Below are 26646 nucleotides of genomic sequence, written 5' to 3' on the forward strand. Positions count from 1 at the left end.
AAGATCAATTTCTACTCTTGATTGCCAAGGTTCCAATTTTGGTGAGGGAAAATTGTATTTCCAACCATTGATATTAGTAATAGTCAAGCAGTAATGCTGCAGAATGCTACTGAAATAAGTGACATGTTCCAGGTCAGCTATGGTGTACCAATGTTTGGGATGATAATGACAAGTAGTCAGAAATTCACCAGTGAAGTTATTTTTAATCAGTATCATTTGGATTGTCAGTGCTCAGGTAGGCCTTGGTAGGTTCAGCATTATATCATGCGTACAAAGTGTGGGTGCTTAGGGTTGCAGAGCCCAAATGTTACTTGTGGAGACCAGGCAAACCTACTAAACAGAGTTCTTCCCAAACATTTGTTTAAATGTGGCAGCAGGTACCCACTTCAGTCAGCATTTAAAATGACATGGGGATTCTAATGAATTAACAGGACCCCAGTTGGCATCTGTTAACGATTCGGCAGCCACCTAAAGCAAAAGGTCCAGTTGTTAAAGTGGTGTCAGGTGGGAATGGAGTGAGAATAGGATGATACACGTTTGGAGACAGGTTAGGTTAAACTATTTCCAGTGTTTGTTATTTGACTACCTCTACCACTTCACACCTTCTTGCTAAATTCTCCACCTCTTAAATCACAGATACTAGTCGGAATTTCATTCAGTTAATTCCTTCTGTTTCTGTCCTCTTCTTTGCGTTGTTGGTAACAGGGTGGTATCCCTAGGTAATGTTTTGCACATCTTTCTTGCTGCTATGTCTTGTCTCTCTGTTTTGCTTCTCTGTAATATGATTGATATTCCTGTCATCCACCCATTTTCTTTTCTGGTCTAGCTATTTATTTTGGTTTATCTCTCCAGGATTGAATTGGATCGCTTGTCAACTTTCTTCTTAAGTGGCATTTTTATCACTGTCATATGCCTGGCCCTCTCTAATGCTGCCTCTCTTGCCTAGCTACTTGCACTTCCTGCCCTGTCCACTGAATATGTATTTTTCACCTTTCTGTTTCTCTCCTGTATATTCTGTGCCTCTTCTATTTATTTTTCCACCTTTATTGAAATTCCTAAATTGTGTCTGTTTTCATCAACTTGTTTCTTTCTTTGATGTATCTCAGTTATTTGTCTTTTCTCTTACTAAACTAATTTGTGCATCCCTTTTACTACATCCATTTCCCTTAAATACCATTTTTCATTTTTGGCTGTCTTTGTCACTTCCACATCTCTGAGGCACTGCTTTCTCTCATAAATGTTATGATATGTTGTTTTGTTCTTCCACCCTTGTGTCTTCCATTTATCAATCGCTTTCTTTCAGCTTTTCAATGCTCTCCATACCATCATTCACATCTTCCGAATCTCGTGTTGATAAATATCTCTTGCTTTTTTTCCTCCTCGCTCTGGTTTATTTGACACCATGGCATTACATTACATCACATTATTCAGTCAATAAGGTTGCCAAATTAGTATATTGAGACCAACACGTTGGAGCACCAACATGATGTGCAAAAGAAAGTTTTGATGAGGTTTTTCATTTCCTTAAATTTCCGTCTCACTGTTGTCAAGCCGAGACACAAAATGGAAGCTAAACTTTTGCCAAACGTGAAGGAAGGAAAATCATAGCAAGTGTTAACCAGACTAATCTCACTTCCTCATGACAAAATACTGAGTACCTTCGGCAGAATAAATGTCAAAAATGATACCGTGGAAATTAATCCAAAACAAATTCAAAGTGAAAAGTTAGAATAAACTAAACTGACATTTTACCATCACTATTTTACCTGACACTTTTATTACATCTTTGAGGAGCAAGCTTATAAAGTTCCAGGACCTCCAATAGAACACTTGAGCATTTTCAAGTAAAGCTAATTGTTCCCAAGCTAAGGTTGTACAGCACTCAGTGCAAAGTTAAAAGTTTAAGTGACTACATTCTTGAGTTTGTCTCACTTTAGTGCAGTGGAGTAGGGAGTTGGTATGATGCTTGAATGAGGGCGTGCGACAAGGTGGCACAGTGGTTAGCTGACTCACAGTACCAGGAACCTGGGTTCAGTTCCGGCCTTGGGTGACTGACTCCTTGGGTGACTGTGCAAAATTTGTACACACACCCTGGGCGGGATTCTCTGACCTGACCCCCCCCCCCCCCCCCGTTGGGCCGGAGAATCGCCGGGAGGCGGCGTGAATCCCGCCCCGATGCCGGCTGCCGGATTATCTGGCGCCGTTTTTTTGCTGGGGGCGGAAATCTCGTCGCGCCGGTCGAGGACTGTTGGAAGTAGCCCCCCCCCCCCCCCGGCGATTCTCCGCTCCGCGATGGGCCGAGTGGCCGCCTGTTTTTGGCTGGTCCCGCCGGCGTAAATCACGCCAGGTCCATACCGGCGGGACCTGACTCTGCAGGCAGCCTGCGGAGTCCTCGGGGGCGGGGGGGGGGGGGGGGGGGGCATGGGGGGATCTGGCCCCGGATGGGGGGGGCGGCGGTGGCCTGGCCCGCGATCGGGGCCCACCCATCCGCGGGCGGGCCTATGCCGTGGGGGCAATCTTTCCCTCTGCGCCAGCCGCTGTAACGGTCCGCCATGGCCGCCGGGGAGAAGAACCTCCCTGCGCATGGGCTGGGATGACGCCAGTACGCGCTGGTGCTCCCGCGCATGCGCCAACTCGCGCCTGCCGACGGAGGCCAATCGGCGTCGGTTGGCACGGCGCCAAACCCGCCGGTGCCGGTCTAGCCTCTGAGGGTGCGGAGTGATTCACGCCACTCCTCGGCGCTGGTATGGCCCGCCCCACCGACTAGGGGAGAAACCCGCCCCCTGTGTCTGCATGGGTTTCCTCCGGGTCCTCTAGTTTCCTCCCACAGTCCAAAGATGTGTGGGTCAGGTGGATTAACCATGTTAAAGTAACCCTTAGTGTCCAGGAATGTGCAGGTTAGGTCATGGGGTTACAGATAAGGCGGGGTGGACAGGGTCACATTAACATTGATACATTACTGTTTTTCCTAAAACTAGCAGAGTTAATGCAGTTTGGGTACATAAGTATGACAGTCCTTAATGCACTGGTTGAAACATTTTTTATCCATTAACACACAACCCTATTTTAGTGTCTTTAGAAAAAGAGAAAAGAGTGAGAAAATAGGCAAAAAGAACTTTAGTTAGCAGAGAAGCTTTTTGGCCTCCGTCTATGCCATAAATTTTCAATGTCTCCCAATACCAATCCTGGTGGAGAAATTGTTGGGAATATCCCGCCAATACCCCAATATACATGCTTTGTTGAAAGCTGATGGTCTGAAGTAGATATTGGGTGGGATTCTCTGACCCCCCGCCGGACCGGAGAATCGCTGGGGGGCGGCGTGAATCCCGCCCGCGCCGGCTGCCGAATTCTCCGACGCCGGGGTTTTGGCAGGGGCGGGAATCTGCCGCGCCGGTCGGCGGCTGCTGGCAGCGGCTACCCCGGCGATTCTCCGGTCCACAATGGGCCGAGCGGCCGCCCGTTTTAGGCCGGTCACTCCGGCGTGAATTAGACCTGGTACTTACCTGCGGGACCTTCCTTTGCGGGCGGCCTCGGGGAGGCGGGGGAGGATCTGGTCCCGGGGGGTGCCCCCACGGTGGCCTGGCCCGGGATCGGGGCCCACCAATCCACGGGCGGGCCTGTGCCGTGGGGGCACTCTTTCCCTCCGCACTGTCTGCTGTGGACCTCCGCCATGGCCGGTGCGGAGACGAACCCCCCTGCGCATGCACTGGGATGATGCCAGCACACGCTGTCGCTCCCGCGCATGTGCCAATTCGCGCCGGCCAGCGGAGGCCCTTGGGCACTGGTTGGCAACCCCTTCCGCGCCGGTTGGTGCGGCGCCAACCCTGCCAGCGCCGACCTTGCCCCTGAAGGTGCGGATGATTACGCACCTTCCGGGCAGCCCGACGGTTCATGGGTCGGGGAGAATCCTGCCCATTCTTTTCAATACATCTTTTGAGTGAGACTTGACATAGAATCATAGCATGTACAGTGCAGAAGGAGGCCATCGCGTCTGCACTGGGCCCTGGAAAGAGCACCCTACTTAAACCCATACCTCCACCCTATCCCCGTAACCCAGTAACCCCACCTAACCTTTTGGACACTATGGGGCAATTTAGCATAGCCATCCACCTAACCTGCACATCTTTGGACTTTGGGAGTAACCGGGGCATCCGGAGGAAATCCATGCAGACACTGGGAGAAAATGCAAACTCCACACAGGCAGTCACCCGATGCCGGATTTGAATCCGGGACCCTGGAGCTGTGAGGCAACAGTGCTTGCCACCGTGCCGCCCCAGGTGGTCCTGTCTGATCTCTTAGGTAAACTTAAAAGATATCATAGCACGATTCGAATAATAGCAGAACAGATTTCTTTTAGTAAATTTCAGCTATTTTAAATCAGGATAATTACAAATGGAGGTTTGGACACAAGTACCAAACCTGCTTATTTTTGCTGCAATTTTCAGCTTTATCAGTAAAACAATGTTAAATACATAAATGATTATTTATTAATGGAAAATGTTCAAAAAGTGAAAAAACTATGTTCTATTAAACTGCTGTTCATCGCAAAGTTTATGAATGTGCTTATGGAAGTAAATATTCAATGGAAACTTAAAAACCAAAGCTAACTAGTGCATCAATCCTCTCCCCACACTTCCCTATCTCTTTGGTGGGTTTGTGTACTTGTTCTTGGCATTACCGTTGTTACCATTGATGTGGGGGAACCATCAACCAAATTAACCAAACACACCCAAAATGAAAAATTTGCCAACAAGGGGCAGAATTTTCCCATCTGAGGAATAAGTCCCGTTGGGGGCCAGAGCGGTGCAATTCAGAGGCTTTGTTTCACCCAACTTGGTGTCGGGATGAGACCGTTAAACCTCGCAAGACATCACGATCTGAATCTCACCCTCACTGCATGTGATTCAGATTAGCATACTTAAATATACGTTTGCTGGACTCAACTGGTGCCCAGTACTCAACAGCCTTGCCTGGGAGAAGCATTAGGGCGCTGTTTAATACTGGCCCACACAAACATGGACCAGGCGTAATGGAATGGGGGGGTCTTTAAGGCCATTGGAGACCCCTGGATGGCCAGAGACAGGGCAGGCTGGCACCCTGGCACTACTCCCCCTGTCATCTGGACCCTTGGCAGTACCACCTGGGCACCCTGGCCATGCCGCCATGGCATTGCAAAGTTCCCAGGTTTCACTGCCATGGTGTTGGGCACTGCCAGGATGCTCGGCTAACACTGCCATGGTGTCCTGGGTCCCAGGTTGGTACTGCCAGGGACTGGGCCCGAGGGGCGCTTTGCCAGGTGGGGGGGGGGGGGGGGGGGGGGTGGGGGGGCGAGAATCTCCCCGTGGCCAAAAGAAGGGCAAAGTGCAATTAAATAGCGGGGTCTTTCTCACCGATCAGCATACTTTACCTCAAGTCCAATGAATCTTGCCTGTGGAACCAGTGGGAAAACTCGCCAATCATCTAGTCCTGACCAAATTAATTATGCACCTGGTCGTTATAACAGTATTCCATGGCAGGGCAGGCCTGATGGCATGTAGTCTGCCGTTCTATTTGATCGATTGAGAAGGTGCCGAACGTCACTGACCCACTATTGAAAAAGGAAGGTGGGTCTCCTGAAAATGAAAATGGATCTCTGGGACCATTCTACAGCTGGAAGGACACCAAATCTGGCAGGCCCATCTGGAAATTCTAAACCTCTCACCCACTGCTGTGGTGTTCAGGGTCCAAGGTTGCAGTCGGCCTCCATTCTGAACTCCAGAGATGGCCCCAGGCATTATTTAGGTGAATCCCAACATCTGCAAGCGCTGAGTGGCCGCCGAGATAGGCCGAGTCCCGCCGGCGCCGTTCGTATGTGGTCCTGCCCGGCGGGACCTCGCCGTCCATCCTACGGCGGGGCGGCCTGGTGGGGGGAGGGGAGGGTTCCGACCCCAGGGGGGGGGCCCTCCATCGTGGCTTGGCCCGCGATCGAGGTCTACCTATCGATGGGCCGGCTTATCTTGGTGGGGGCCTCTTTTACTCCGCGCCGGGCCCCTGTAGCTCTATGCCATGTTGCGTCGGGGCTGGCGCCGAGAAGGCAACTAGCGCACATGCGCGAGTTTGTGCCGGTTGCAGCGCACATGCGCGAATTTGCACCGGCCGCAGCGCGCGCGCGCAGACCCGTGGCGTCCGTTTGACGGCGGTACCAGCAGCTGGAGTTGCGTGATTCGCTCCAGTGCTGCGCTGGCCCCCTGTAGGCCGCAGGATCGCTGCTCCTGGGGGCCTGTTGATGCCGTCGTAAAACGTAACGGCGTTTACGGCGGCATCAACACTTTGCCTCAGGATCAGAGAATCCCGCCCCTTGTTTCCCAATTGTCGCGTGTGCCTGAGCCCGTGTTGCTGTTCTCACTGACTGTGAATAAGGGCACAAAGTCGCTCCATCTGTCTCTAACCTCATGGCATCTGTAACTTAATTTCCTTCCTGTTGGTACTGCTTCTAGGTCGAGGGTTGTCTTTGAACCAGTATTTCTTACAATCTAAGAAAATTACAATTAATTCCTTTACAATTGAGGCAAACATTTTAAAAGTCCTTTTCAAACCTTAAAAGCAATTACAGATTCCCCAGACATTTTAAAGATTACAATTTTCCCTAATGTTTAAGTTCAAAGGTCATAATGCCTTTCTTTCAGACTACCGCTAGCTACAAAGAAAACTGGGGCGGGATTCTCTGGTTGCTGACCCAAAATCGCTTTCGGAGATCGGCCGGAGAATCAATGTTTGCGCCGAAATCAGGGGCTGCGCTGCTTTTGCAATGCTCTGCCCCCTCGCCGAATCGACGGCCTCAGGACATTGCCCGAGGCCCACCCCCTGATGCTCAGCCCCTGACCGGCTGAGTTCCTGACAGCGTGGGTTTCTCATGCTATTATTTGTCGGGAACCCGGCGTGGCGGCTGTGGACTCAGTCCAACGCCACCACAGTCAGGGGAGAGCTGATCCATGGGCGGGGGGTGGGGGGCTTGGCAGGGGCTGAGGACACTGGTGGGGGGTGATCTGGAGGTGGTGAGCCTGGCCAAAGGGAGGTCACTATGGCAGGCCGGGTCCACGCACAGCAGGCGCCATATTCCACGGTGCGGCCGCTACAGGCCGCCGGCGTGCGCATGCGCAGCCACGGACCCAGCAGTTCTCCGACCATATCGGCAGCTAGAGCTGGGTGCTCTAAATTGCCTGCCTACTAGCCCCCCCCCCCCCCCCCACCAAATGGAGGATCGGTTGCCGTTTTGCGCTGAATTTCCGGTCATAAAACGATACCATTCCCACGCCGGCGTCAGGACAGAGCCTGAAAATCGGAGAATCCAGCCCCTGGTTTATTGCAATTTTTAGTCTTATGGTCAGGGCAAACGCTGTCTCATAGTTATCTGTTCTAAACCTTATTGCTCAGGTGTCTCCAGCCATTGGTGGTGGCTGGTGGTTCTTGATTTTGGGTGGTCAAGATATTAACTTCCTCCTCTCTCAGATTTTGAAGGCATATTTCACTGTTCCCAGAAGAATGGGGGGCATCCCAGCTAACACGCATGGGATAAAACAATCAGTTGTAGACCTAGACTGTCCGGTTTTATTATGTATATTCAATGCTTATAACATGTGATCTTACTTTTAAACCTGTGTAAATTAATATTGTTTTCAAACACAATTCTTTGACCTTCATAAGTGATATCTTCTCAGTATTGTGCATAAAAACATTTAACAGTCATGAGTGCATGTTTAAGATAAAGATTATTTTATATGGTTATTGAATGGGCGGCATGGTAGCACATGGGCTTCACGGTAGCACAAGTGGATAGCACTGTGGCTTCACAGCGCCAGAGTCCCAGGTTCGATTCCCCACTGGGGCACTGTCTGTGCGGAGTCTGCATGTTCTCCCCGTGTCTGCGTGGGTTTGCTCCGGGTGCTCCGGTTTCCTCCCACAGTCCAAAGACGTGCAGGTTAGGTAGATTGGCCATGATAAAATTGCCCTTAGTGACCAAAAAGGCTAGGAGGGGTTATTGGGTTACGGGGATAGGGTGGAAGTGAGGGCTTAAGTGGGTCAGTGCAGACTGGATGGGCCGAATGGCCTCCTTCTGCACTGTATGTTTTAAGTTCTATGAATGGCACATAGATACAATAGTTGATGTTTGGACTCCTGTTTACCGTGTGAGTGAGATGATTGAAAGGTTTGGGCCACCGTTACTAATTTGATGTTAGGAAGCGGCACAGAACAATATTTTCAACCCTTTGTACTTACAGACAAAAGATTTCTATATAAGAGTCCTCTTATATGGTTGGGCAGCTAAAGAATTTACTTGTATTCAGATATGTAAATGGTACATTAAATCAATATTTTATCATATTTTTGCACACGTACAGACAGATTCTTTTTTCAACAAAAGGTAAACATTTTTCAGCAATGATGAATTGACAAGCCCAAATTTTATTTAAAAATAAATAAATTTAGAGTACCCAATTCATTTTTTCCAATTGAGGGGCAATTTAGTGTGGCCAATCTACCTAGCCTGCACATCTTTGGGTTGTGGGGAGGCAAAACCCACGCAAACACGGGGAGAATGTGTAAACTCCACACGGACAGTGACGCAGAGCCGGGATCGAACCTGGGACCTCGGCGCCATGAGGCTGCAGTGCTAACCCACTGCGCCACCGTGCTGCCCCGACAAGCCTAAATTTTAACAACTTTCCGAATGCGTCTTTACGTCAAAAGCAATATAATTGCATTTTTTTTAATCGTACACAGTAGTAAGTGTGTTCCCTTAAGGCAATATATGTCCATATTTTTACTTCAGTATGAAGAAGTACAGTGATAGAGAGTTTACCAGAGTAGTTGGAAAATAGATGCTCTGAAATCAAATATTTAATAAGTCTGGCATCAATTAGAAATGTATCTTGCTTTTCTTCCTTTTCAGTCCCTATGCGTCGTTTTGCCATTTTCTTTATCCAGCAGGAGATCATATTCTTGGCTGCAGACTTCAGCATGACCACCATAATAACACTGGGGCAGCTCTGTAGTTTCTTTCCGTCCATTGTTTACTTTCTGTGACAGTCCCTCTGTTAACTATGCTGAGAATCTTGGAACCATACATCAAGGAACACAAAAATATTCTAAATATCACTCTCTGGTCGAGGGAGTGCTACCAGGAAAGCTATGGGGTAGTACTTGAGTACAGTTTATTTGGAAATTGAAAATGTTGTCTTAATGCTTCTTGCAGTGATTAATGGAGTTATGTGAGATTCATCATATCATTTTGCAACAGCTACCCTGGTTTGTTTGTAAAAACCACTTGGATGCTTCCAATAACCAAAATAAGGCAAGGGCTTTTATCCACTGACACTCAGAGATGATATTGGCAAGAGCATGGAATGACGTGTCTGTAGGAATTGTTCATCATTAATTTACAACAAGAAAAACATAACTGTTTGGATAGATGACTGCATTGAATTAGTCAGCGGTTTCCTTGGTTACAGATCACAACAGATCACTCTTGAATGACATAAAATGAAAAAAATCAGAGCTTATTTTCTTGAAAAATATGAGCTGGGCAAGCTTATATAGTCCGTCCCATCTGCTATGGCTTGTTTTGTTAGTTGTCACTAATTCCATGAGAGGAATTTTAATTCCCTCCAGCCAATTAACACCAGGTGGAATGAGACTCAAAATCCAAGTAGGTGGATTTATCACTTTCTCTCCCAGTGGTCATTTAACCAACTCCCTTGGTTAAACATAAACCGGGATTCAATTGAGCCATTGCTCATTGAGACCCATGCAATTTTAAGTGCCATTGAACAAATGTTCTGCTCAATAAAACTTGGCACATACCAAGTGGAAGACTTGTCAGGTTATGTTTAAAATTTATCTTCTTGTGTTCATTAAAAGTTAAGAGAGCTTCTCCCGGCCCAATAAAGAGCTTTTGGGCTGCTTCTAAACCATTGAACACCATTCTCCATTCCTCTCAACTTGCCTGACTGCCAGCCTGGTGGACTTCGGGAGGCCCGAAATTTGACAAGCCCATCTAACCAGCTGTCCCTGGACGTCCATTTTGGACAAGCAGCTGGCTGGTGGAACATTATCAATGAACAGTCATTAAAATTATGTCCCACTGGCTTTCTGCTGGGGAGTTAAAGTTCCCCTTCACATTGTAGAAGCTGATTTGAAGATTCAAAGTGCCCTCTGCTTAATTTTATCTGTCCGAATTCAAGTTATTTATTTGCGCCATGGCACACATTTTAAATAGCATTTTACTGTTTTAGCCGGTATTGCAATTTTTCTATTGTTACAAAATTTAAATGTGAAGTGGAAAGTCTGTATTGCACATTCTCTCTGACACAGGCTCCTACTCATACTCCTCCTGCTGTGTCACCTGGAAATCGAGCAACACTTTGAAATGCCACATTTAACCTATAAATGTAACAATTAAGCTGCAGGAAAATTGAATACAATAGGCTCAATTCAACCAAATGGCAACAAATTCCCAGAGCGAGCACATTTAGCCATGTGTTTCCCGCTGCTCACAGTGCGAGAAACATATGGCCATATAACGCGACTCACGTTGTATAAGGAGCCTCAGTGGGGAACGCATGGCTGAGGCTGCACATAGCCCCGTTTTGTACACTGGGGAGCTCTACTCACCAGAACTGGCACCCAGGCTGTAGTGCCAGGGTGCCCAGGTGGCACCAGCAGTGCTGGGCACCACCCTGCCCAAAGGGCATGCATCTGGGGGCATCCAAACCCCTGGGAGCCCCCCACGAATGCCGTTCCATCTGGCCCCATTTGTGGCGACCAGTGTTGAGTGGCACTCCCGCGAGTGTCTGAGGCGAAGGGATGAATCCCAAAGCCTTAGGTACTTCGGGAATCTGCATATTAGAGTGAGACTAATTGTCTCGCTCTAATATGCAAATTTGCCAAAAAGTGATCCCACCCGCAATGGGCGGGATTTACACCACAACACCTTGCAAGATTGATTTGGATCCCGCGAGATGTGGCGATCCAGGTAGATCCCGGGAGCGGGGTCTCCCGGTTTTTATTGACCTCGTTGCGTCACTGCGAGCTGCTTTTCTGGCGCAGCTTGGCCGCTGGATCGCATCCTACATGTATTATTTTAAAAACTGCCATTTCAAGTTTACTTCAACCGTATTCATCAATTTTGCATTTGCTTATGGGGACATTTGTGGGTTGGGAAGGGCTTGGGTTGTGATCTCACACACATCTCTTCATTGTGTTCTGGTGAAGGTTTTGCCATCCCTAAAAACCCACCTCATTGCAGAGTTCATGACTACTGGGGGAATCCTGGTGAGGAGTTGGCAACATCCTGACAGGTAAATGTTAAATGTCTTGAGAAGTTAGGCAGCACGGTGGCGCAGTGGATTAGCCCTGCTGCCTCACGGCACAGAGGTCCCAGGTTCGATTCCGGCACTGGGTCACTGACGATGTGGAGTTTGCACATTCTCCCCGTGTTTGCGTGGGTTTCGCCCCCACAACCCAAAGATGTGCAGGTTAGGTGGATTGGCCACGCTAAATTGCCCCTTGATTGGAAAAAATGAATTGGGTACTCTAAATTTATAAAACAAAATGTCTTGACAAGTCATATGGTATGCTGTATTGTAATGTAGATGTGTATTAACTGCAGTAAATCAGTATTGGGCTCTTTCCTGAAAAGGTAAGCTGACCCCATTACATGGACATGGAGGAGGCACGAGGGTATGAGGAGCTTTGGGTGTAAGAAGGAATATGGGGAGTATGAGAGAGTATGGAGGGGTCATAGGATGACATGGTGTAGAGGGGATGGGCTAGGTGGCAGTGAAGGGTAAGTTTAGGAGGCATTAGAACACTGTTGGAAGCTAGGTTGCAGTCCCCAACAACTGAGGAGGGCCTTCTAATAACCACATTTCCACACCCACTCAACCCCTGCACTCCTTCCACAATTCATGGCTTGCAAAACCTGAACCTCCCAGTCCACATCTCTCAGAGACAGAAAAAAGGCAGGAATATTGTTTGGAGAGGGGTTCACATTTTGGATGGCCCATCTTGCATTTCTCATCTCTACACGAGAATCCAGCCCATAGAATAACAATTAGGCATCTGTGCAACAATAACTTACATTTATATAGTACTTTTCATGTAATAAAAATCCCCAAGGTACTTCACAGGAGTGAAACAAAATATGACACCAAGTCACAAAAGGAGTTACCTGTATTAGTTTAATTGACCAAAAGCTTTGTCAAAAGGTAAGTTTTAAGGAGTGTATTAAAGGAGAAGTGTGAGGTGAGGTTTCTAGAGCATGGGGCCTAAGCAATGGAAACCATGGTTAAAATAAGAGATCATAATTAGAGGGACACAGATATCAGGTAGGGCTGGAGGAAATTATAGAGATAGGGAGGAGAGCTCAGTCATAGAGGGATTTGACAACAAGGATAAGCATTTTTAAATCAAGACATTGTGTGACCACAGTCACTGTAGATCAGTGAGCAGTAGAATGATAGAGGAATGGGACTTGTTGTAACAGAGTTTTGGATGGTTTAAATAAGGTAGAATTTGGGAGACCAGTCAGGTGTGTATTGGAATAGTCAAACCTAGCGATCTATCTTAATTTCAGACTGTTGCCGGGGAGAGGCATGGAGCTGGTAGCTAGGGAACAGAATTTGGAGAGGGATCCAAAAACAATTATTTCAGTCCTCGCAATATTTAATTGGAAGAAATTTCTGGCTAACCAGTACTGCATGTCAGATACACAGTTAAATAATTTAGCAGCAGCAGGGAAGTCAAGAAAGATGTTGGTGAGATAGACCTGTGTGCCATGTTTTCAGATATGTCATCAAGGGGCAGCAATTAGATTAGAAATAGGAGGGGGCCAAAATGTGATCCTTGGGAGCCCACCAGAGGTAATGGTGAAAGAGCAAGTAGCAAAGCCATTTATAATGATTCTGTGGTTATGCTTGCATAGATAAGCACAGAGCTAGGTGAGGGCACTCCGACCCAGCTGAACGAACAGTGGGGAGACATCAGAGGAGAATGCTGTGATTAACTGTGTCAAAGACTGCAGACACATTGAGAAGGCAGAGTAGAGTAAATTTACCTTTGTCACAGTTATTTAGGATTTAATTTATGACTTCAATAATAGCTTTTTCAGTACTGTACTCGGGGTGGAAATCTGATTGCAGGGATTCAAAACTTGGACTCCTAGGAAAGATGGGTTTTGGGAGGTGGCTACTCATTCAACTTTGGACTTTGGAAAGAAAAGGGATTTTGAGAGTCAGATAGTTTGAAAGAACGGTGGGATTAAAAACCGGGCCAGAATTTTTATGCTCCTCCTCCAGCGGGTTCTGATGTGGGAGTCTTTTTTTCAGTATTAATGGCGCTGGTTTAGCACAGGGCTAAATCGCTGGCTTTGAAACCAGCTCGCAGCACGGTTCAATTCCCGTACCAGCCTCCCCGAACAGGCGCCGGAATGTGGCGACTAGGGACTTTTCACAGTAACTTCATTTGAAGCCTACTTGTGACAATAAGCGATTTTCATTTCATTTCGTTTCATTTCAGTGTGTTTGAATTCAGGATTTTATTAAATTGTTGGAGGTTTAATTTATTTGCAATAATTTTAAAATAATTCTCATTGCTATTCCATGGCTCCTAAGGATTGTACATTGTGGATACTGGGTGAATGACTATGGAGGGTACATGAAGGGCTTGGGAGGTGGCATGGGCTATCCCAATGTACATGTGGCATGAAATGGATGGAAGTTAATGGGGCATGGAGTGGTGAGGGTGATCTGAGGGGCATGCGGGGTTGGTTGGAGTTGAAGTTTAGGGGACTTTAAAACAATATTGCTAATTTGTTGGAGAACTGAGGCAGGCCTTATAACTGTCCTATCTCTGCAGCCACATGCCACTTGCACTCCATCATGGCCCAGAAAATGCACCGCAAACCCAGCACCTGCGTGCAAAGTCAGATGTCCTGGGGAAAGTCACACGTGTGTCAGGTGTACATTTCGGAGGTGCACTGGTCACCAAACCTGCATGAAAATTTGCCCCCATGTCTCGCAAATATTGTGAGAAAATCTAGGTATATTTTCCAAATGCTTACGTACCCCCACTCTGTATTGAGAAATTACATTTCCTTGATTTTCCTAACTGCTCTGGGATGGGTCAGACTGCCATAAGTGAGGACTAAGACATTTTATCATTCTTTACTAGTGTGATCAAAGTTTCTTGCTTATTAGTTTGCAGATCAAATTGTGACACAAATGTAATACAAGCTGCTGTGCTGTTTCCCTATTTAAATCCTCTGCTTAATTGCTTTGCGATAACTACTTTCTGTATGATCTGCTGGCAGCTCAATATGACAATTTCCTTTGTGTAAGTAAAATGGTTAGGCAGATGTCAGTGGGATGTTGATATGTAATATTCTCCTCACAGTAATTGATAATTTTAATACTGAATGTATATTAAATGATGAATTACAGTTCATTACTAAAAAAAAGCTTGTATGTATAATAACTATTTAAATGTATCTTACTGTTCTGTAAGAACATATTGAACTTTCACAGATTTATTTCCTTTTCAAAAAGAAATTAATAGGGAAGAGCTTGAAACTGTCAACAGCCTACCAAACACAGTTGGTAAAACTGTTAATGATTCAATGGTACTCAACATGACTAGCCATAAAATTAATGAATACCTTCAAACACGAGTAAGTTCCCTCTATTCTCATGTCCAGGAAGTTTCTTGTACCAGAGAAACTGTATAGAACTGACAAGAAGTATAGTTTTCATATCCTGATTGATTAGATTATGGCTTATTGCTGCTGAACATTTCAGCTTGGTATTAACACTGTGACTTTAATTTGAGACCTGTAGGAGGAAAAAATAGAGAACAAAAATCAGGTTGGATATAAACAAGCTTGTATAGAAAGCAACTGCTTGTGATTTGGCTTCTCAGATGAACAACATTGTGAGACTATATATTGTAGTTTGGCCAGAGGAGTGTGAATTAGTAGACAGGACTAGATTTAGGGAAATGCAGACTATTCAAGTAGTACTAAAGCTGTCCATGTTTGTAATGCAATGCACTCTGCAAATGTTTTATTAAAAGGTCATGAGGGATAAGACCAAATAAAGACAAGAAACAGACTAAGTGCAGCATTTACTCCCTGTGACAAATCAGAACCAGCCTGGTAAATTTTAAGATTCCAAGAGAGTCTAATGGTCTTACAAGACATTATGTGCATGGCTTAAGCATGGATCTCTTTTATTTTATGTTTTTAATAATAGAATGTGAAATACAGAGATTATTTCAGTTATTTATTCTTTGAAACAATGTTATCATTGCCTACATCTCTGTTCCAAATTAGCTTTAAACTGTGGGTTTGATTAGACGCCCAGTCCATTTAGCATATTTTTAAAGATGTTTTTTCCTTATGTGACTTATTTTCAATCAAACTCTAGAAAAAGAAAATAAGTCATTTTAAAATAAAAGCTTAAGCTAGGGCAAAGTTTAACCAACGTAAGTAACATATTCTATAGTACTTTCGCCAGCCCTTTCAAACCACTGTTTCGTCTGCCCATTTAATTCTCTGATTACTATTGAATGCTCAGTGCTCATATAGTCTATACAGCTGGAACTGAGAGTCTCTTTGGGCCAGTCAAGCAGGGTGAAAATGACGCACATGTTTCCCCGAGTCAGCAGAGAGCCCTTACTAAATAAGGTAATGTACAAGCTAGTTTATCATTGCTGAAAGAGAATGCAACAGCTGATAGCCGACGTCTGCTCCTATTCCCGATTAGTACTTAGATCCACACAGAGGCATCTCCTCTTTGTAGCTGTAGTGGTCAGACTGGTGAGCACTTCAAGCTGTAAAACATTCAAAAGCTAGAGCCAAAATCAAACAATTAGTTTTATTGATCTAGTCTGAGATTCTGCCCATTATTAAAAAGAGTTCCACATCTGTTAAAATTAACAAAGTAACATTGTTTTTTTAATTAAATCCATATTGTCTTTTATATAACTGATAACATTGCATTTGTACAATGTTTGCATTGTAAAGAAATATAGAATAATTTTTTGTTTCACTGCTGCCTTGTTTTAGGCATAAAAAAGGCATTAACTGGACAAACTTAGTTTCAGTGGCAAGTCAGACTGATTTGCCCTTGGAGGCCCACCCATTCCATTTTCTGAGTGGACCTTGACCTATGCAGCCCGAGTATCCATTGTGAACATCAAGACTATTACTAATATGTGAAAATTAGGATTAGTTGATGTTGGTAGATGTCCCTATCCACATCACTACCACTAATTTAATCAGACATGGTGACACAGGCCAGGATTTAGCCATTTCCAGAAATATTTCAAAGGATCCTTGAGTGCAGTCAGAGGAGTCTGGAAGTAGGTTTAGCTTAATCGTTTCAGCAGTCACAGTTCCTGTTTTCCCTCGTAACCTCGCCCCTTTATTGCTGAATAAGCTCTGATTGTATACTTATCCAGGTAACATATGCAGAATTGTGGGGACATTTCATACCATAGATGGAGACTGAGCGGAGTATGTTTTAAAAAAAACAGTTTCAAAACTGTTTTGATGGAACAATATAACATTTAGATTAAAAAATTTGCCAAGAATTTATCTAATGATGTTCTGATGTTATTTAAAAAGCTATTTGATTCCACATAAAGAAACATTTTGGGCGTGATGCAACTAAAAGGGAACAAAGTCCCAGAGCGAACGCATTCAGCCGCATGTTTCCCGGCGCTCGCAGAAAGATCTTTCTGGAGAGAAAACTCGGCTCTGCAGCTGGAGAGTACCACGGTGGTTTTGTCACCTCAGCTAGCACTCTATGCACAGAGTGGAAAATTCCATCATCATGTATAACTATGAATGTTTTGAAATGTTTTTCGGAATAACAAAGCCTTCTGGTTTATGCCTGACTTCTTGTTCTTAATTTGTGGATCAAAAAGCAAGCTATATCATCGACAAAACCATATAGCTAGTGAAAGATGAGGGGTGAGATTTGATTTTGGATGCGTTTAGCGGGGTGTTTCTCATGAATTGCAGCGCCGAGTTTCTCTCAGTCGACGTTGCACTTTGAGTAATTTCTTGCTGGTGAGCTTGGCTCTTTGCAGATTGGGGCATCATTTTGTCTGGCCTCCCCCCACCCCCCCTCCCTCTGGGCCTGATCCCTGACAATGCCAACTTGGCACTGGCACCCTGGCAGTGCCTCTGCCAACCTGGAAGTTCTACCCAGCCACCCTGGCAGTGCCAGGCTAGCAGTGTCACAGTACCCTGGTGCCAGAGGGAGTGCCAGCGTGCTACCCTGCCCTGCCCTGCCCCGACAATCCAGACATCCCCAGTGGCCTGGGAAACTCCCCCCAGGTGCCATTTACAACTGGTCCACATTAATGGAAACCAGCACTAAAAGGGATCCTGACAAGGTCTCCCAGACATGCCGTTCACTCCTGGGAACTGGGAGAATCCCACCAACACATATTTAAATGAACCAAATGGCTCATTTAAATATGCTGATGTGGATCACGCTTAGTGAGGGCGAGATCCAGACCACGACTTCTCGCAAGACTGTTAAATCTGGCGAGGCGTTTTGAGCGTCGCAAGTCTCCCAAGTCGGGCGAGATGAGGAAAATATGTTTGTCATTGTTTAGTATATTTCAGGAGCTCAACATTAAAAGGCAATGTTTCAAGAACTACATAGAATTACAATACACAACCTAAATGTAAGGCCTCCCTTTTCAACCTTCCTTTTTCCAGCAGATCTTACATAACTATATCATTGTACCAACGCACTGTGCCTTCCTACTGATTTGTCAGTTTTGATTTCTAAATCAAACTTGATGATGTGCTCTCAATCCAGTTTTTGTGAGCTTATTTCTTTTTCACACCCTCTCGTAACCCTATACTTCATTCCCTCCCTATTTCTCTTTCTACACCTGATTTAACATTGAATTCACTGACTTTAATTTACAAATCCTTTACATTTCTTGCACTCTTTGTTTCATAACTCTTTAATCTGATTGGTGAAAGAGATGTATAAAGCAGAACTCTCTCATCCAGGACTAAGTCCCATGGCGGGGCTGGGATAGCAGTGTTTCCCTCTGTGGAGACCACACTCTTTTCCATCCCTGGCACAATTAATTATACATTTTGGGGTTTTACACCATCTTACGTTGCAGGGCAGGGTTGATGGCATGATTCCTGCCATCTTACCAGGATGCCATGTTTAAAAGTGCCCGACATCACCGATGCACCATTGAAGAAAGAAGATGGACCTCCTGAAGAAATAAGATGAACCTCCAGGAACACTCTGAAACTGGAAGATGGACTTCTTCGATGACACTGAAGCTGGACGACGATCCACCTGATAGATGCTCTCTCCACCCACTGCTGCAGTGTTCCAGGTTCCTGCTGACCTCCATCCTGAACTCCAAAGGCAGCCCAAGTCATTCTTCTTCAGGTAAGTTCAACTATAGTACATCTGGAACAGTGTGTTTTTCCACTGCCATTCCATTAGCAGGATGTAAATTGGTGTCTTCCAGCCTCCAATGCGATTCCTGATCCTCCATGCCGGGCAACATGGGAAGATCTAGTTGTCGTTTCACGCCAAGGAAAAATCAATTTTTGGGCCTCCTGCCAAATTATCGTGTGTCCCCCCCACACACACCATTGAACCCACCAGCAGGGACATGGGAGAATTCTTTCCACAGTTGCTTGGCCCATTCATTCAGATCACCGACACCCAGTTTTCTTTGCTGTGATATTATTAGCTCACAGTTTCAGAAACTTGCCTCCAAAAGAATCCAAAAATACAAGAATCAGTATAGCTAACGGCAGATGCCATTATTTGCCCTATTACGGCAAAGTCTGACCTATAGTGCTGAATTTTCACTCTGGGATCGGGAACCTCACATGTGGGATAGTTCCGAATAGCTACGCAGGATGCATTACAGATACGCCCACGACTATTTGGAAATGGGGAATTAATTAAAGGTTGGCGAGTAGATTCACCACGATACCCAGGGTGGTGCTCAAGCTCCCAATGCTGGAGAACAAATTGGAAGACGTCCAGCACTAACAGCTCCACTGGCTGAGGCGGAGTTACTCGTGTATTCATGTGCCCGGTCACCTGAGGGGAGCTGGGGATGAATTCTCTGCCAAATTTTAGAACTAACAGCCATGCTTTCACAATCTCTATTTGACTCTTCACGTGGAAACACTGTGCTGGCACATAGTCTGCCATTGTATCTGCCACCATATTGCAAAGGCACCCAACATCACTGACAAATTATTGAAGAAAGAAAATGGACCTCCTGAAAATGAAGACGGATTTCTGGGAACACTCTGAAGCTGAAAGATAGATTTCCTGAGATAGAAGCTGGATCTCAAGGAACACTCTAAGGCTGGAAGATAGACCTTGATGACACTGAATGTGGAAGATCCACCTTTGGTGCTCCTCCTGCCCACTGCTGTGATGTTCCAGGGTCCAGGGTTGCCAGCAGCTTCCATTCTGAACTCCAGAGGCAGCCCCAGGCATTTCTGAGGTGTCCTGACATCTGCAATCCACCTTGTTCCAGACGATTATGCACCGGCATGTTTTCAAGCTGGCATCATGCAGAATCAGACATGGGTGGAAGATTCTGGTCAGGCCTTCATCTGCATCCCATTAGCGGGATGCAAATCAGTTTCATGCAAGTCTCCAGTCAGTTTCCCGATCTGTCATTCGCAAGCACTAGCGGAAGATGCTGCATGAAACTCACACCAGTATGGAAGCAATTTTTGCACTCCCGCCAAATTCTTCCCCTTACCTGCCACTGAACCTACCGGCAGGGCCATGGGAGAATTCAACCCCAGATGTGATTGTGAACAACCTCTTAAGTCAGGCCCCAAGTTTAACATTTTGATTTTTGCCACAAGCTCATCCATAATAGACTGATTCTAGATGTATTTGTTCATTTGTTGCGGCTAAGTTAGTTTTTGTAATTCATTTACCTCCTTCAGCACGACAGTGAGTTTTGCAGTGATTTCGTTTGAGAGAATGCAGGCATTTTATGTGTATTTGATTTTTCTTTGAAGGTTGAGTGGTTTCAGTTTTTCCGTATTCAGATTTGGCAGTAGCATTTCCTTTACCCAGAGATACATCCAGAAAAGGTAGCAAAACTGTTGGGCAACAGACTACTTCAGGTTCAAGATCTGCTAATTGTCCCATCGGGACATATCACTTACTTGCTGACCTAAGTGAGCACATTTATTTATGAACACGTGTAAAGTTACAATATTTGGAAAATTTGCAAAGTAATCATATGTAATTATTTTAAAAATTAAAACGTAGCTGTTCCATGCTATATGTTAGAAAAATAAACTAAATTGCACAGAGGTCAATCCTTTATGATTATCCATGGTTGGATATGTGGTCAATGTATGATCACAAGAAAACTTACTAGCCAGCATTACAATTTTATTAATATTGGTCATTGGATTTGAGCACGTGTTTTCACCTTTGGTTCCAGCTACCCTTTCCAGTCTACATTCTCTCTGCTACTTTTAAAGGTCCCACATGAAATACAATGGGCCGGATTCTCCGGTCCCCCAACTGCACGTTTCTTGGTGGTGCACCGTTCGCTGGTGGCAGGATTCTCTCTTCCCGCTGCTTGTCAGTGGGTTTTCCCATTGAAACCACACCCCGGGTGGGAATGCACTGCCAGCAGGAAAAGGGAATCCCAACAGCCGGAGAATTCCAGCCAATATCTTTTTAAAAATATTTTTTTAAATTAAAAAAAAAAAACTAGTGTACCCAATTCTTTTTTTTCCAATTAAGGGGCTTTTTCCAATTAAGGGGCAATTTAGCGTGGTCAATCCACCTACCCTGCACATCTTTTGGGTTGTGGGGGCGAAAACCACGCAAACATGGGGAGAATGTGCAAACTCAACACAGCCAGAGACCCAGAGCCGGGATCGAACCTGGGACCTCGGCGCCGTGAGTCAGCAATGCCACCGTCCTACCCAAAAATATTTTTATTAAGGCATTTATAAATAAACATCAAATAAACCCACAACTAAGATAAAAAATATAACCAACAAATAACAAACAGGAGAACACAGCATAACTCAATAAATAGCCAACAACTCCAACCCAACCATTCCGACCAATTTCAACAGAATTCATAACAGGCAGAAACCTGTTAAGGGTAACTTTGCAGAGGCAAGATCATTAAAGGAAACATTTTACTATTAAGATTACAGATATTGGGGTGGATTCTCCATCGGCGGACACCGGTTTTGGGGTCCACTTAATGAGCCATTTCTATCCACTTAGCGGGCCTGACACCCTGTGCTCTGGCCTTCTGCGGTCCCCGGGACCGGGTATCATGTGGCACGGTGCAGAGTCTGCATGTTCTCCCCGTGTCTGCATGGGTTTCCTGAGGGTGGTCCAGTTTCCTCCCACAGGTCCCGAAAGACGTGCTGTTAGGTGAATTAGACATTCTGAATTCTCCCTCTGTGTATCCGAATAGGTGCCGGAATGTGGCGACTAGGAGATTTTAACAGTAACTTCATTGCAGTGTTAATGTAAGCCTACTTGTGACAATAATAAAGATTATTATTATTACTTGTGGTCTCTACCAATGTGGCCCTGGTGTGGTGGACCTCGCGGTGGTCCAAGTGGGTAACTCCTTAGGGTAGCTGCCCCCAGACCCCATTCGAGGGCCATCCTTCCACCCACAGTGCACTACCAATCCATCCCTCTTCTACCAGCCCCCTCTCCCCAGGGACTCCATGAATAGTGATCCACCCCCCGCCCCCGGGACACCATGAATTGGGAGATTCCCTGTCCCCCCCGGGACCCAATGAATAGGGAGACTGCACCCAGGGATCCATGAACTGGGAGACCCCCCAGAGATCCCCCTAACTAAAGGACCCCCCCCCCCCCCATAGGGAGCCCCTAATTAGACAGACCCCACAGGGATTCCCTAACTAGAGGGAGCCCCCACAGGCACCCCCCGCCCACCCCAGAAAATAGACTCCTGTCTGGAAGTTATAAAGCAGTCCAGACAGGGAAATTACAGCTGTAACACTTACCTGGAGGCTCCACTTGTCCATTCCTCAAAGGAGAACAGCTGTGACCTGTGTTTCAATCCCACAGATTCATTAGCTGCAATCCATTCATAACTCTCTCGTAGTGGGCTATGATTGACAGCTCGCCAAACCAGCTGCAGCCTTGATTCAGTCATCTTCCTTCATGGGTGAGTGACTCTGAGTGGTGAAACCCCAATGTTTACAAACATTGACCACATCAAAGATAGGAAAGTGCATTGCAATCACATGCTTGATGAATCTGGGGGCGGGAGTCCCTGTAGTCCGGAATTCCGGGGTTTCTGTGGGTGGTTCCTTTAGTTAGGGGGTCTGTGGGGCATCCCTTTAGTTAGGGGGTCGGGGGGGGGGGCTCTCCCTATTACAGGGGTCCCTGGGGTGGAGTGGTTTGGGTGCTAAGAACCAATAATGATGGAGAACATTAGAGGTTCATTAGGCTTCTACTCCTGGAAAATCATACATTGAGGCCTGAGGCATAGTATGCGTTTAAGACGTTCAACGCTTTCCAATAAGGGCCAGCAGCTAGAGTGCCAGAACAGTGCCCCAGCTGCATTGTGCCAGTAAGATTTAGTGGGAGCACAGTCACTAAAGGAAAGCATCAGTGTAAAAACATTAAACATCTGCACTAGACAGTTTCAGGACATGTGAAAAGTTGGGTCGACTGATTCTTGAATAAGCCCTAAAAGCTCTATTGGTAGGAGTTAGAACATTGGGCAGGTCAGTTGAGAATTTCTGTGTCTTAATGTGGAGATGGACAAGATGAACGTGATGTTTTATTTCATACATTTGGAGATGAATGTTGTACATTGCACAAATTGATGTTCCAGCTTGTCATGCTCATCATCTTCCTCTAGTTGCTTTACCTTTCCCTTCCTCTCCACTAAGTCTATGGCTGGGATTTTGCACCCCCCGTTTGCTATGTGCGTAAAGGATGACAGGTGAAAAATGTGAGAGGACAAAAATACGATTTGCACTGGCAGGATTTTCCTGAGGGATTACCACCGCCCTCCACCAGTGGCACAACAGGTTTTCCTGCCATGCAGTATTGGGAACCCAATTTGAATATATTATAACATCATTAGCCAGCTTCCCCGCAGCTATCCTCCCTAATGCTGGAAAGTCCGTTCATAGCGGTGTGAAATCATGTTGGTGGGATTCATGACAGGTTTTAAAAACGCAAAACTGGTGAGTTCCCCTCGGAGGTGAGTTCAGAGGTTAGCATGCAGTTCGTCAAGGCCACTGACTACCCGGGGAAAGAGGGCAAATGAAAGGTCAGGAGAATGCCAGCAACTGGCCAATGGGTTTGAGGGGGTTGCACGGGGGACGAACTGGGAGGGGTGACCAGGCAATTGGGCTTGGTACAAGGGCCTGAACAGGGCGGGGGAGTGACCAGGAAACGGGGCTTGGGGCACTGGGGTTCAGCCACGGTGTGGGGGTGGTATGACCAGGGAGTGGAACTTGGGGAATTGGGGCTGAACTGGGAGGGGTGACCAGGAAATGGGGCTCGGGGCATCAGGGTTGAACCAGAGTGGGGGTGGCGACCAGGCAATAGGGCTCGAGGCACTGGGGCTGAGCCAGGGTAGGGTGACCAGGCAATGGGGTGAACTGGCAGGTGGCGGCGACCAGCAATGTGGTTGGGGCATTGGAACTAAACTGGGGGTGGGGGATTGTGGGGCAACTAGACAATAGCATTCAGGTTTCCAGGGGCAACAGCTATGTGCGTGTGGGCTGTGGGGAAGATGGAAGGGGGGTTGTGGGGAAGATGGAAGGGGGGAAGTATATTTTGAGGGTGGCAGTGCAACCGGCCAGGCATTTTGGGGGCGGGGGGGTTGATTAGGGGTGCTTGGAAAGCTGAGATGGCAGGACTGTTAACCCAGAGGAGGAGAACTGGTGGGGTGGGGGTGCAGTTGGGGTTAGGCAGTGGTCTGGGCTGATGGATTGGGTGGGTGTCCAGCAGACAAGGCTTGAAAGATCCATTAAGAAAGCGGGGTCCTTGCGAGTTTATGATTGAGCATGTTAACTCTAATAGAGAGGTGTGACATTAATGAATATACCTTTGCCTACCACACAATTGAGCCGCTAGTCTATTAACAATACGTTGACAGCTAAGCCGATTAAGCCCACTTACTCACCACTGATGTGTGTGTGCCACTTTTAACCGATCAGAGTTAATCCTTTGCATACTGACCTCCCAATTCTGAGTGCCAAGGTTTTCCTGCATTATTTGCTGAGAGGTCGAGCACACAAAAGACAAAGGCTGTAGGACTCAGCAGAACACCCTGCTCCATCAGGTGTGGGTGCTGCGGCCTCCTTACAGGGCCCTCCCTTTCACCTCCCTTGACAGGGTAGCACGCAGATGCCTAAGCCTTATGTGAGAGGTTAGGAAGGCAGGGTTTCCAAAGCTTTGGCCACTTGGGCAGGCTGAGTGGGGAAATGGTGATGAGGGGTCTTGTTTATTTTGGGAAACTGTGTAAGGCCCCCAATGTCTTGGCTACCACAGTAGTCAGTGACCATCGAGACGCTGCTACCGGGGGTGGATGGGCAAAGGATCAATGCCTGAAGGCGATTTATCAATGTTCACTCTCTGGCTTTCTTCTCTTGCACTGATCGGCATCAAGAGAAATGCCAGGAGCAGCATCACCTATTTTGCATGATCTTCATCGATCTAACCAAGGCATTTGACTCATTCAGTCGGGTAGTACTATGAAAGACCCTGCCAAAGGCCAACTGTCCAGAGAAATTCATCAATATCCTCCAACTCTCCACCTGTAAATAAGACAGAAACCTTTGCGGTCAAGACTGGAGTCAAGCAGGAATGTGTCATCACCCCCACCCTTTTCTCTATCTTCATCACCATCCTTCACCTTGTCAAGAGAAAGCTTACCAGTAGAGTGGACATCGTCTACAGGATGGATGGAAAATATTTCAACCTCAACCGGCTGAAATCCAAGAAGAAAATAACACTGACATCACTCGTGGAACTTCAGTATGTGGATGACATCGCCACCTCTACTCGCATTAGAGCATCTCCAAACCATGCTTAACAATTTTGCGGAAGCATACGAAAGAATTGGTCTCAGCCTCATCCTCAAGATTCAAATCCCTTACCAACCCGCCCCAGGGCAAGGTCTGGTCTCTCCCACCATCAAGATCAATGGAGAAACCCTGCCAAATCTGGAACATTTCCCATAGCTGGGGAGTAACCCCTCCTCTACGGCTGACATTAATGTGGGGATTCAACATCATATCCAATTTGCCAGTGCCTCCTTCGGACAAGAGTCTTTGGGGACTGCGACATCCATGCTGACATCAAGATCCTCGTGTACCACCACGAACCCGGTGGTGGCGGCAACACTGAACATATGGGGACAGTGGAGGCGACAGAGAGGGGTGCGGGGAGCCCTGGTGGGGTCCCCTATCAGGAACAACCATCGGTTCACCCCAGGAAGAATGGATGGAGGATTTCAGAGCTGGTACCAGTTGGGAATTAGGAAGGTGGGAGATTTATTCATAGATGGGACTTTTGCGAGCTTGGGAGCACTGGAGGAAAAGTATAAGTTACCCCGGGGGAATTTCTTGAGATATATGCAGGTGAGGGCGTTTACTAGACAACAGGTGAGGGAATTTCTGCGGCTCCCGACACAGGGGATACAGGACAGGGTGCTTTCAGGGGTGTGGGTCGGAGAGGGCAAGGTGGCAGAGATTTATATAGAGATGAGGGAAGAGGGGGAGGAGTCGGTGGGCGAACTAAAAAGAAAGTGGGAAGAAGAATTAGGGGAGGAGATAGAGGAGGGTATGTGGGCTGATGCCCTAAGCAGGGTAAATTCCTCTTCCTCATGCACCAGGCTTAGCCCGATTCAATTTAAGGTGCTACATAGAGCACACATAACGGGGGCAAGATTGAGCAGGTTCTTTGGAGTGGAGGACAAATGTGGGAGGTGTGGCGGGAGCCCGGCAAACCATGCACATATGTTTTGGGCGTGCCCGGCACTGGAAGGGAGTGATGGGAGTGATTTCGCAGGCGGTGAAGGCCCGGGTCAAACCAGGCTGGGGGTTAGCTCTATTTGGAGTTGCGGAAGAGCCGGGAGTGCAGGAGGCGAAAGAGGCCGATGTCGTGGCCTTTGCGTCCCTCGTAGCCCGGCGCAGGATCCTACTCATGTGGAAGGAGGCGAAACCCCCCGGAATGGAGGCCTGGGTAAACGATATGGCGGGGTTTATTAAACTGGAGCAGATAAAGTTTGCCGAGAGGATCGGCTCAAGGGTTCACCAGGCGGTGGCAGCCATTTCTCGACTACCTAGGGGAACGTTAGATGGAAGACGGATGACCAGCAGCAGCAACCCAGGGGGGAGGGGGGGGAGAGGCAGTTGAGTATAGGTCAATAGAGTACGAGGTTTTGTTACTTGTATATTATTACTACTATTATTATTATTGTTAAAAAGTTAAAAAATTTCTGTTTTGTTACTGTTATCGTTTCGCTTGTTTTGTAAGCAGGAAAAATGTTGCTCAGGAAAAAAAATTTCAATAAAATATATTTTAAAAAAAAGAT

The 26646-nt window shown here is 46.5% G+C and overlaps 1 protein-coding gene across 3 annotated transcripts in view; it reads left to right on the forward strand.

The window, feature by feature from the left end:
* The window catches only part of jph2 (junctophilin 2), a 184962-nt gene that overhangs the window by 65732 nt on the left and 92584 nt on the right, over positions 1–26646 (forward strand). The window lies entirely within an intron of this gene.

Source organism: Scyliorhinus torazame, chromosome 8 (assembly GCF_047496885.1).
Source record: "Scyliorhinus torazame isolate Kashiwa2021f chromosome 8, sScyTor2.1, whole genome shotgun sequence".
NCBI lineage: Eukaryota > Metazoa > Chordata > Chondrichthyes > Carcharhiniformes > Scyliorhinidae > Scyliorhinus > Scyliorhinus torazame.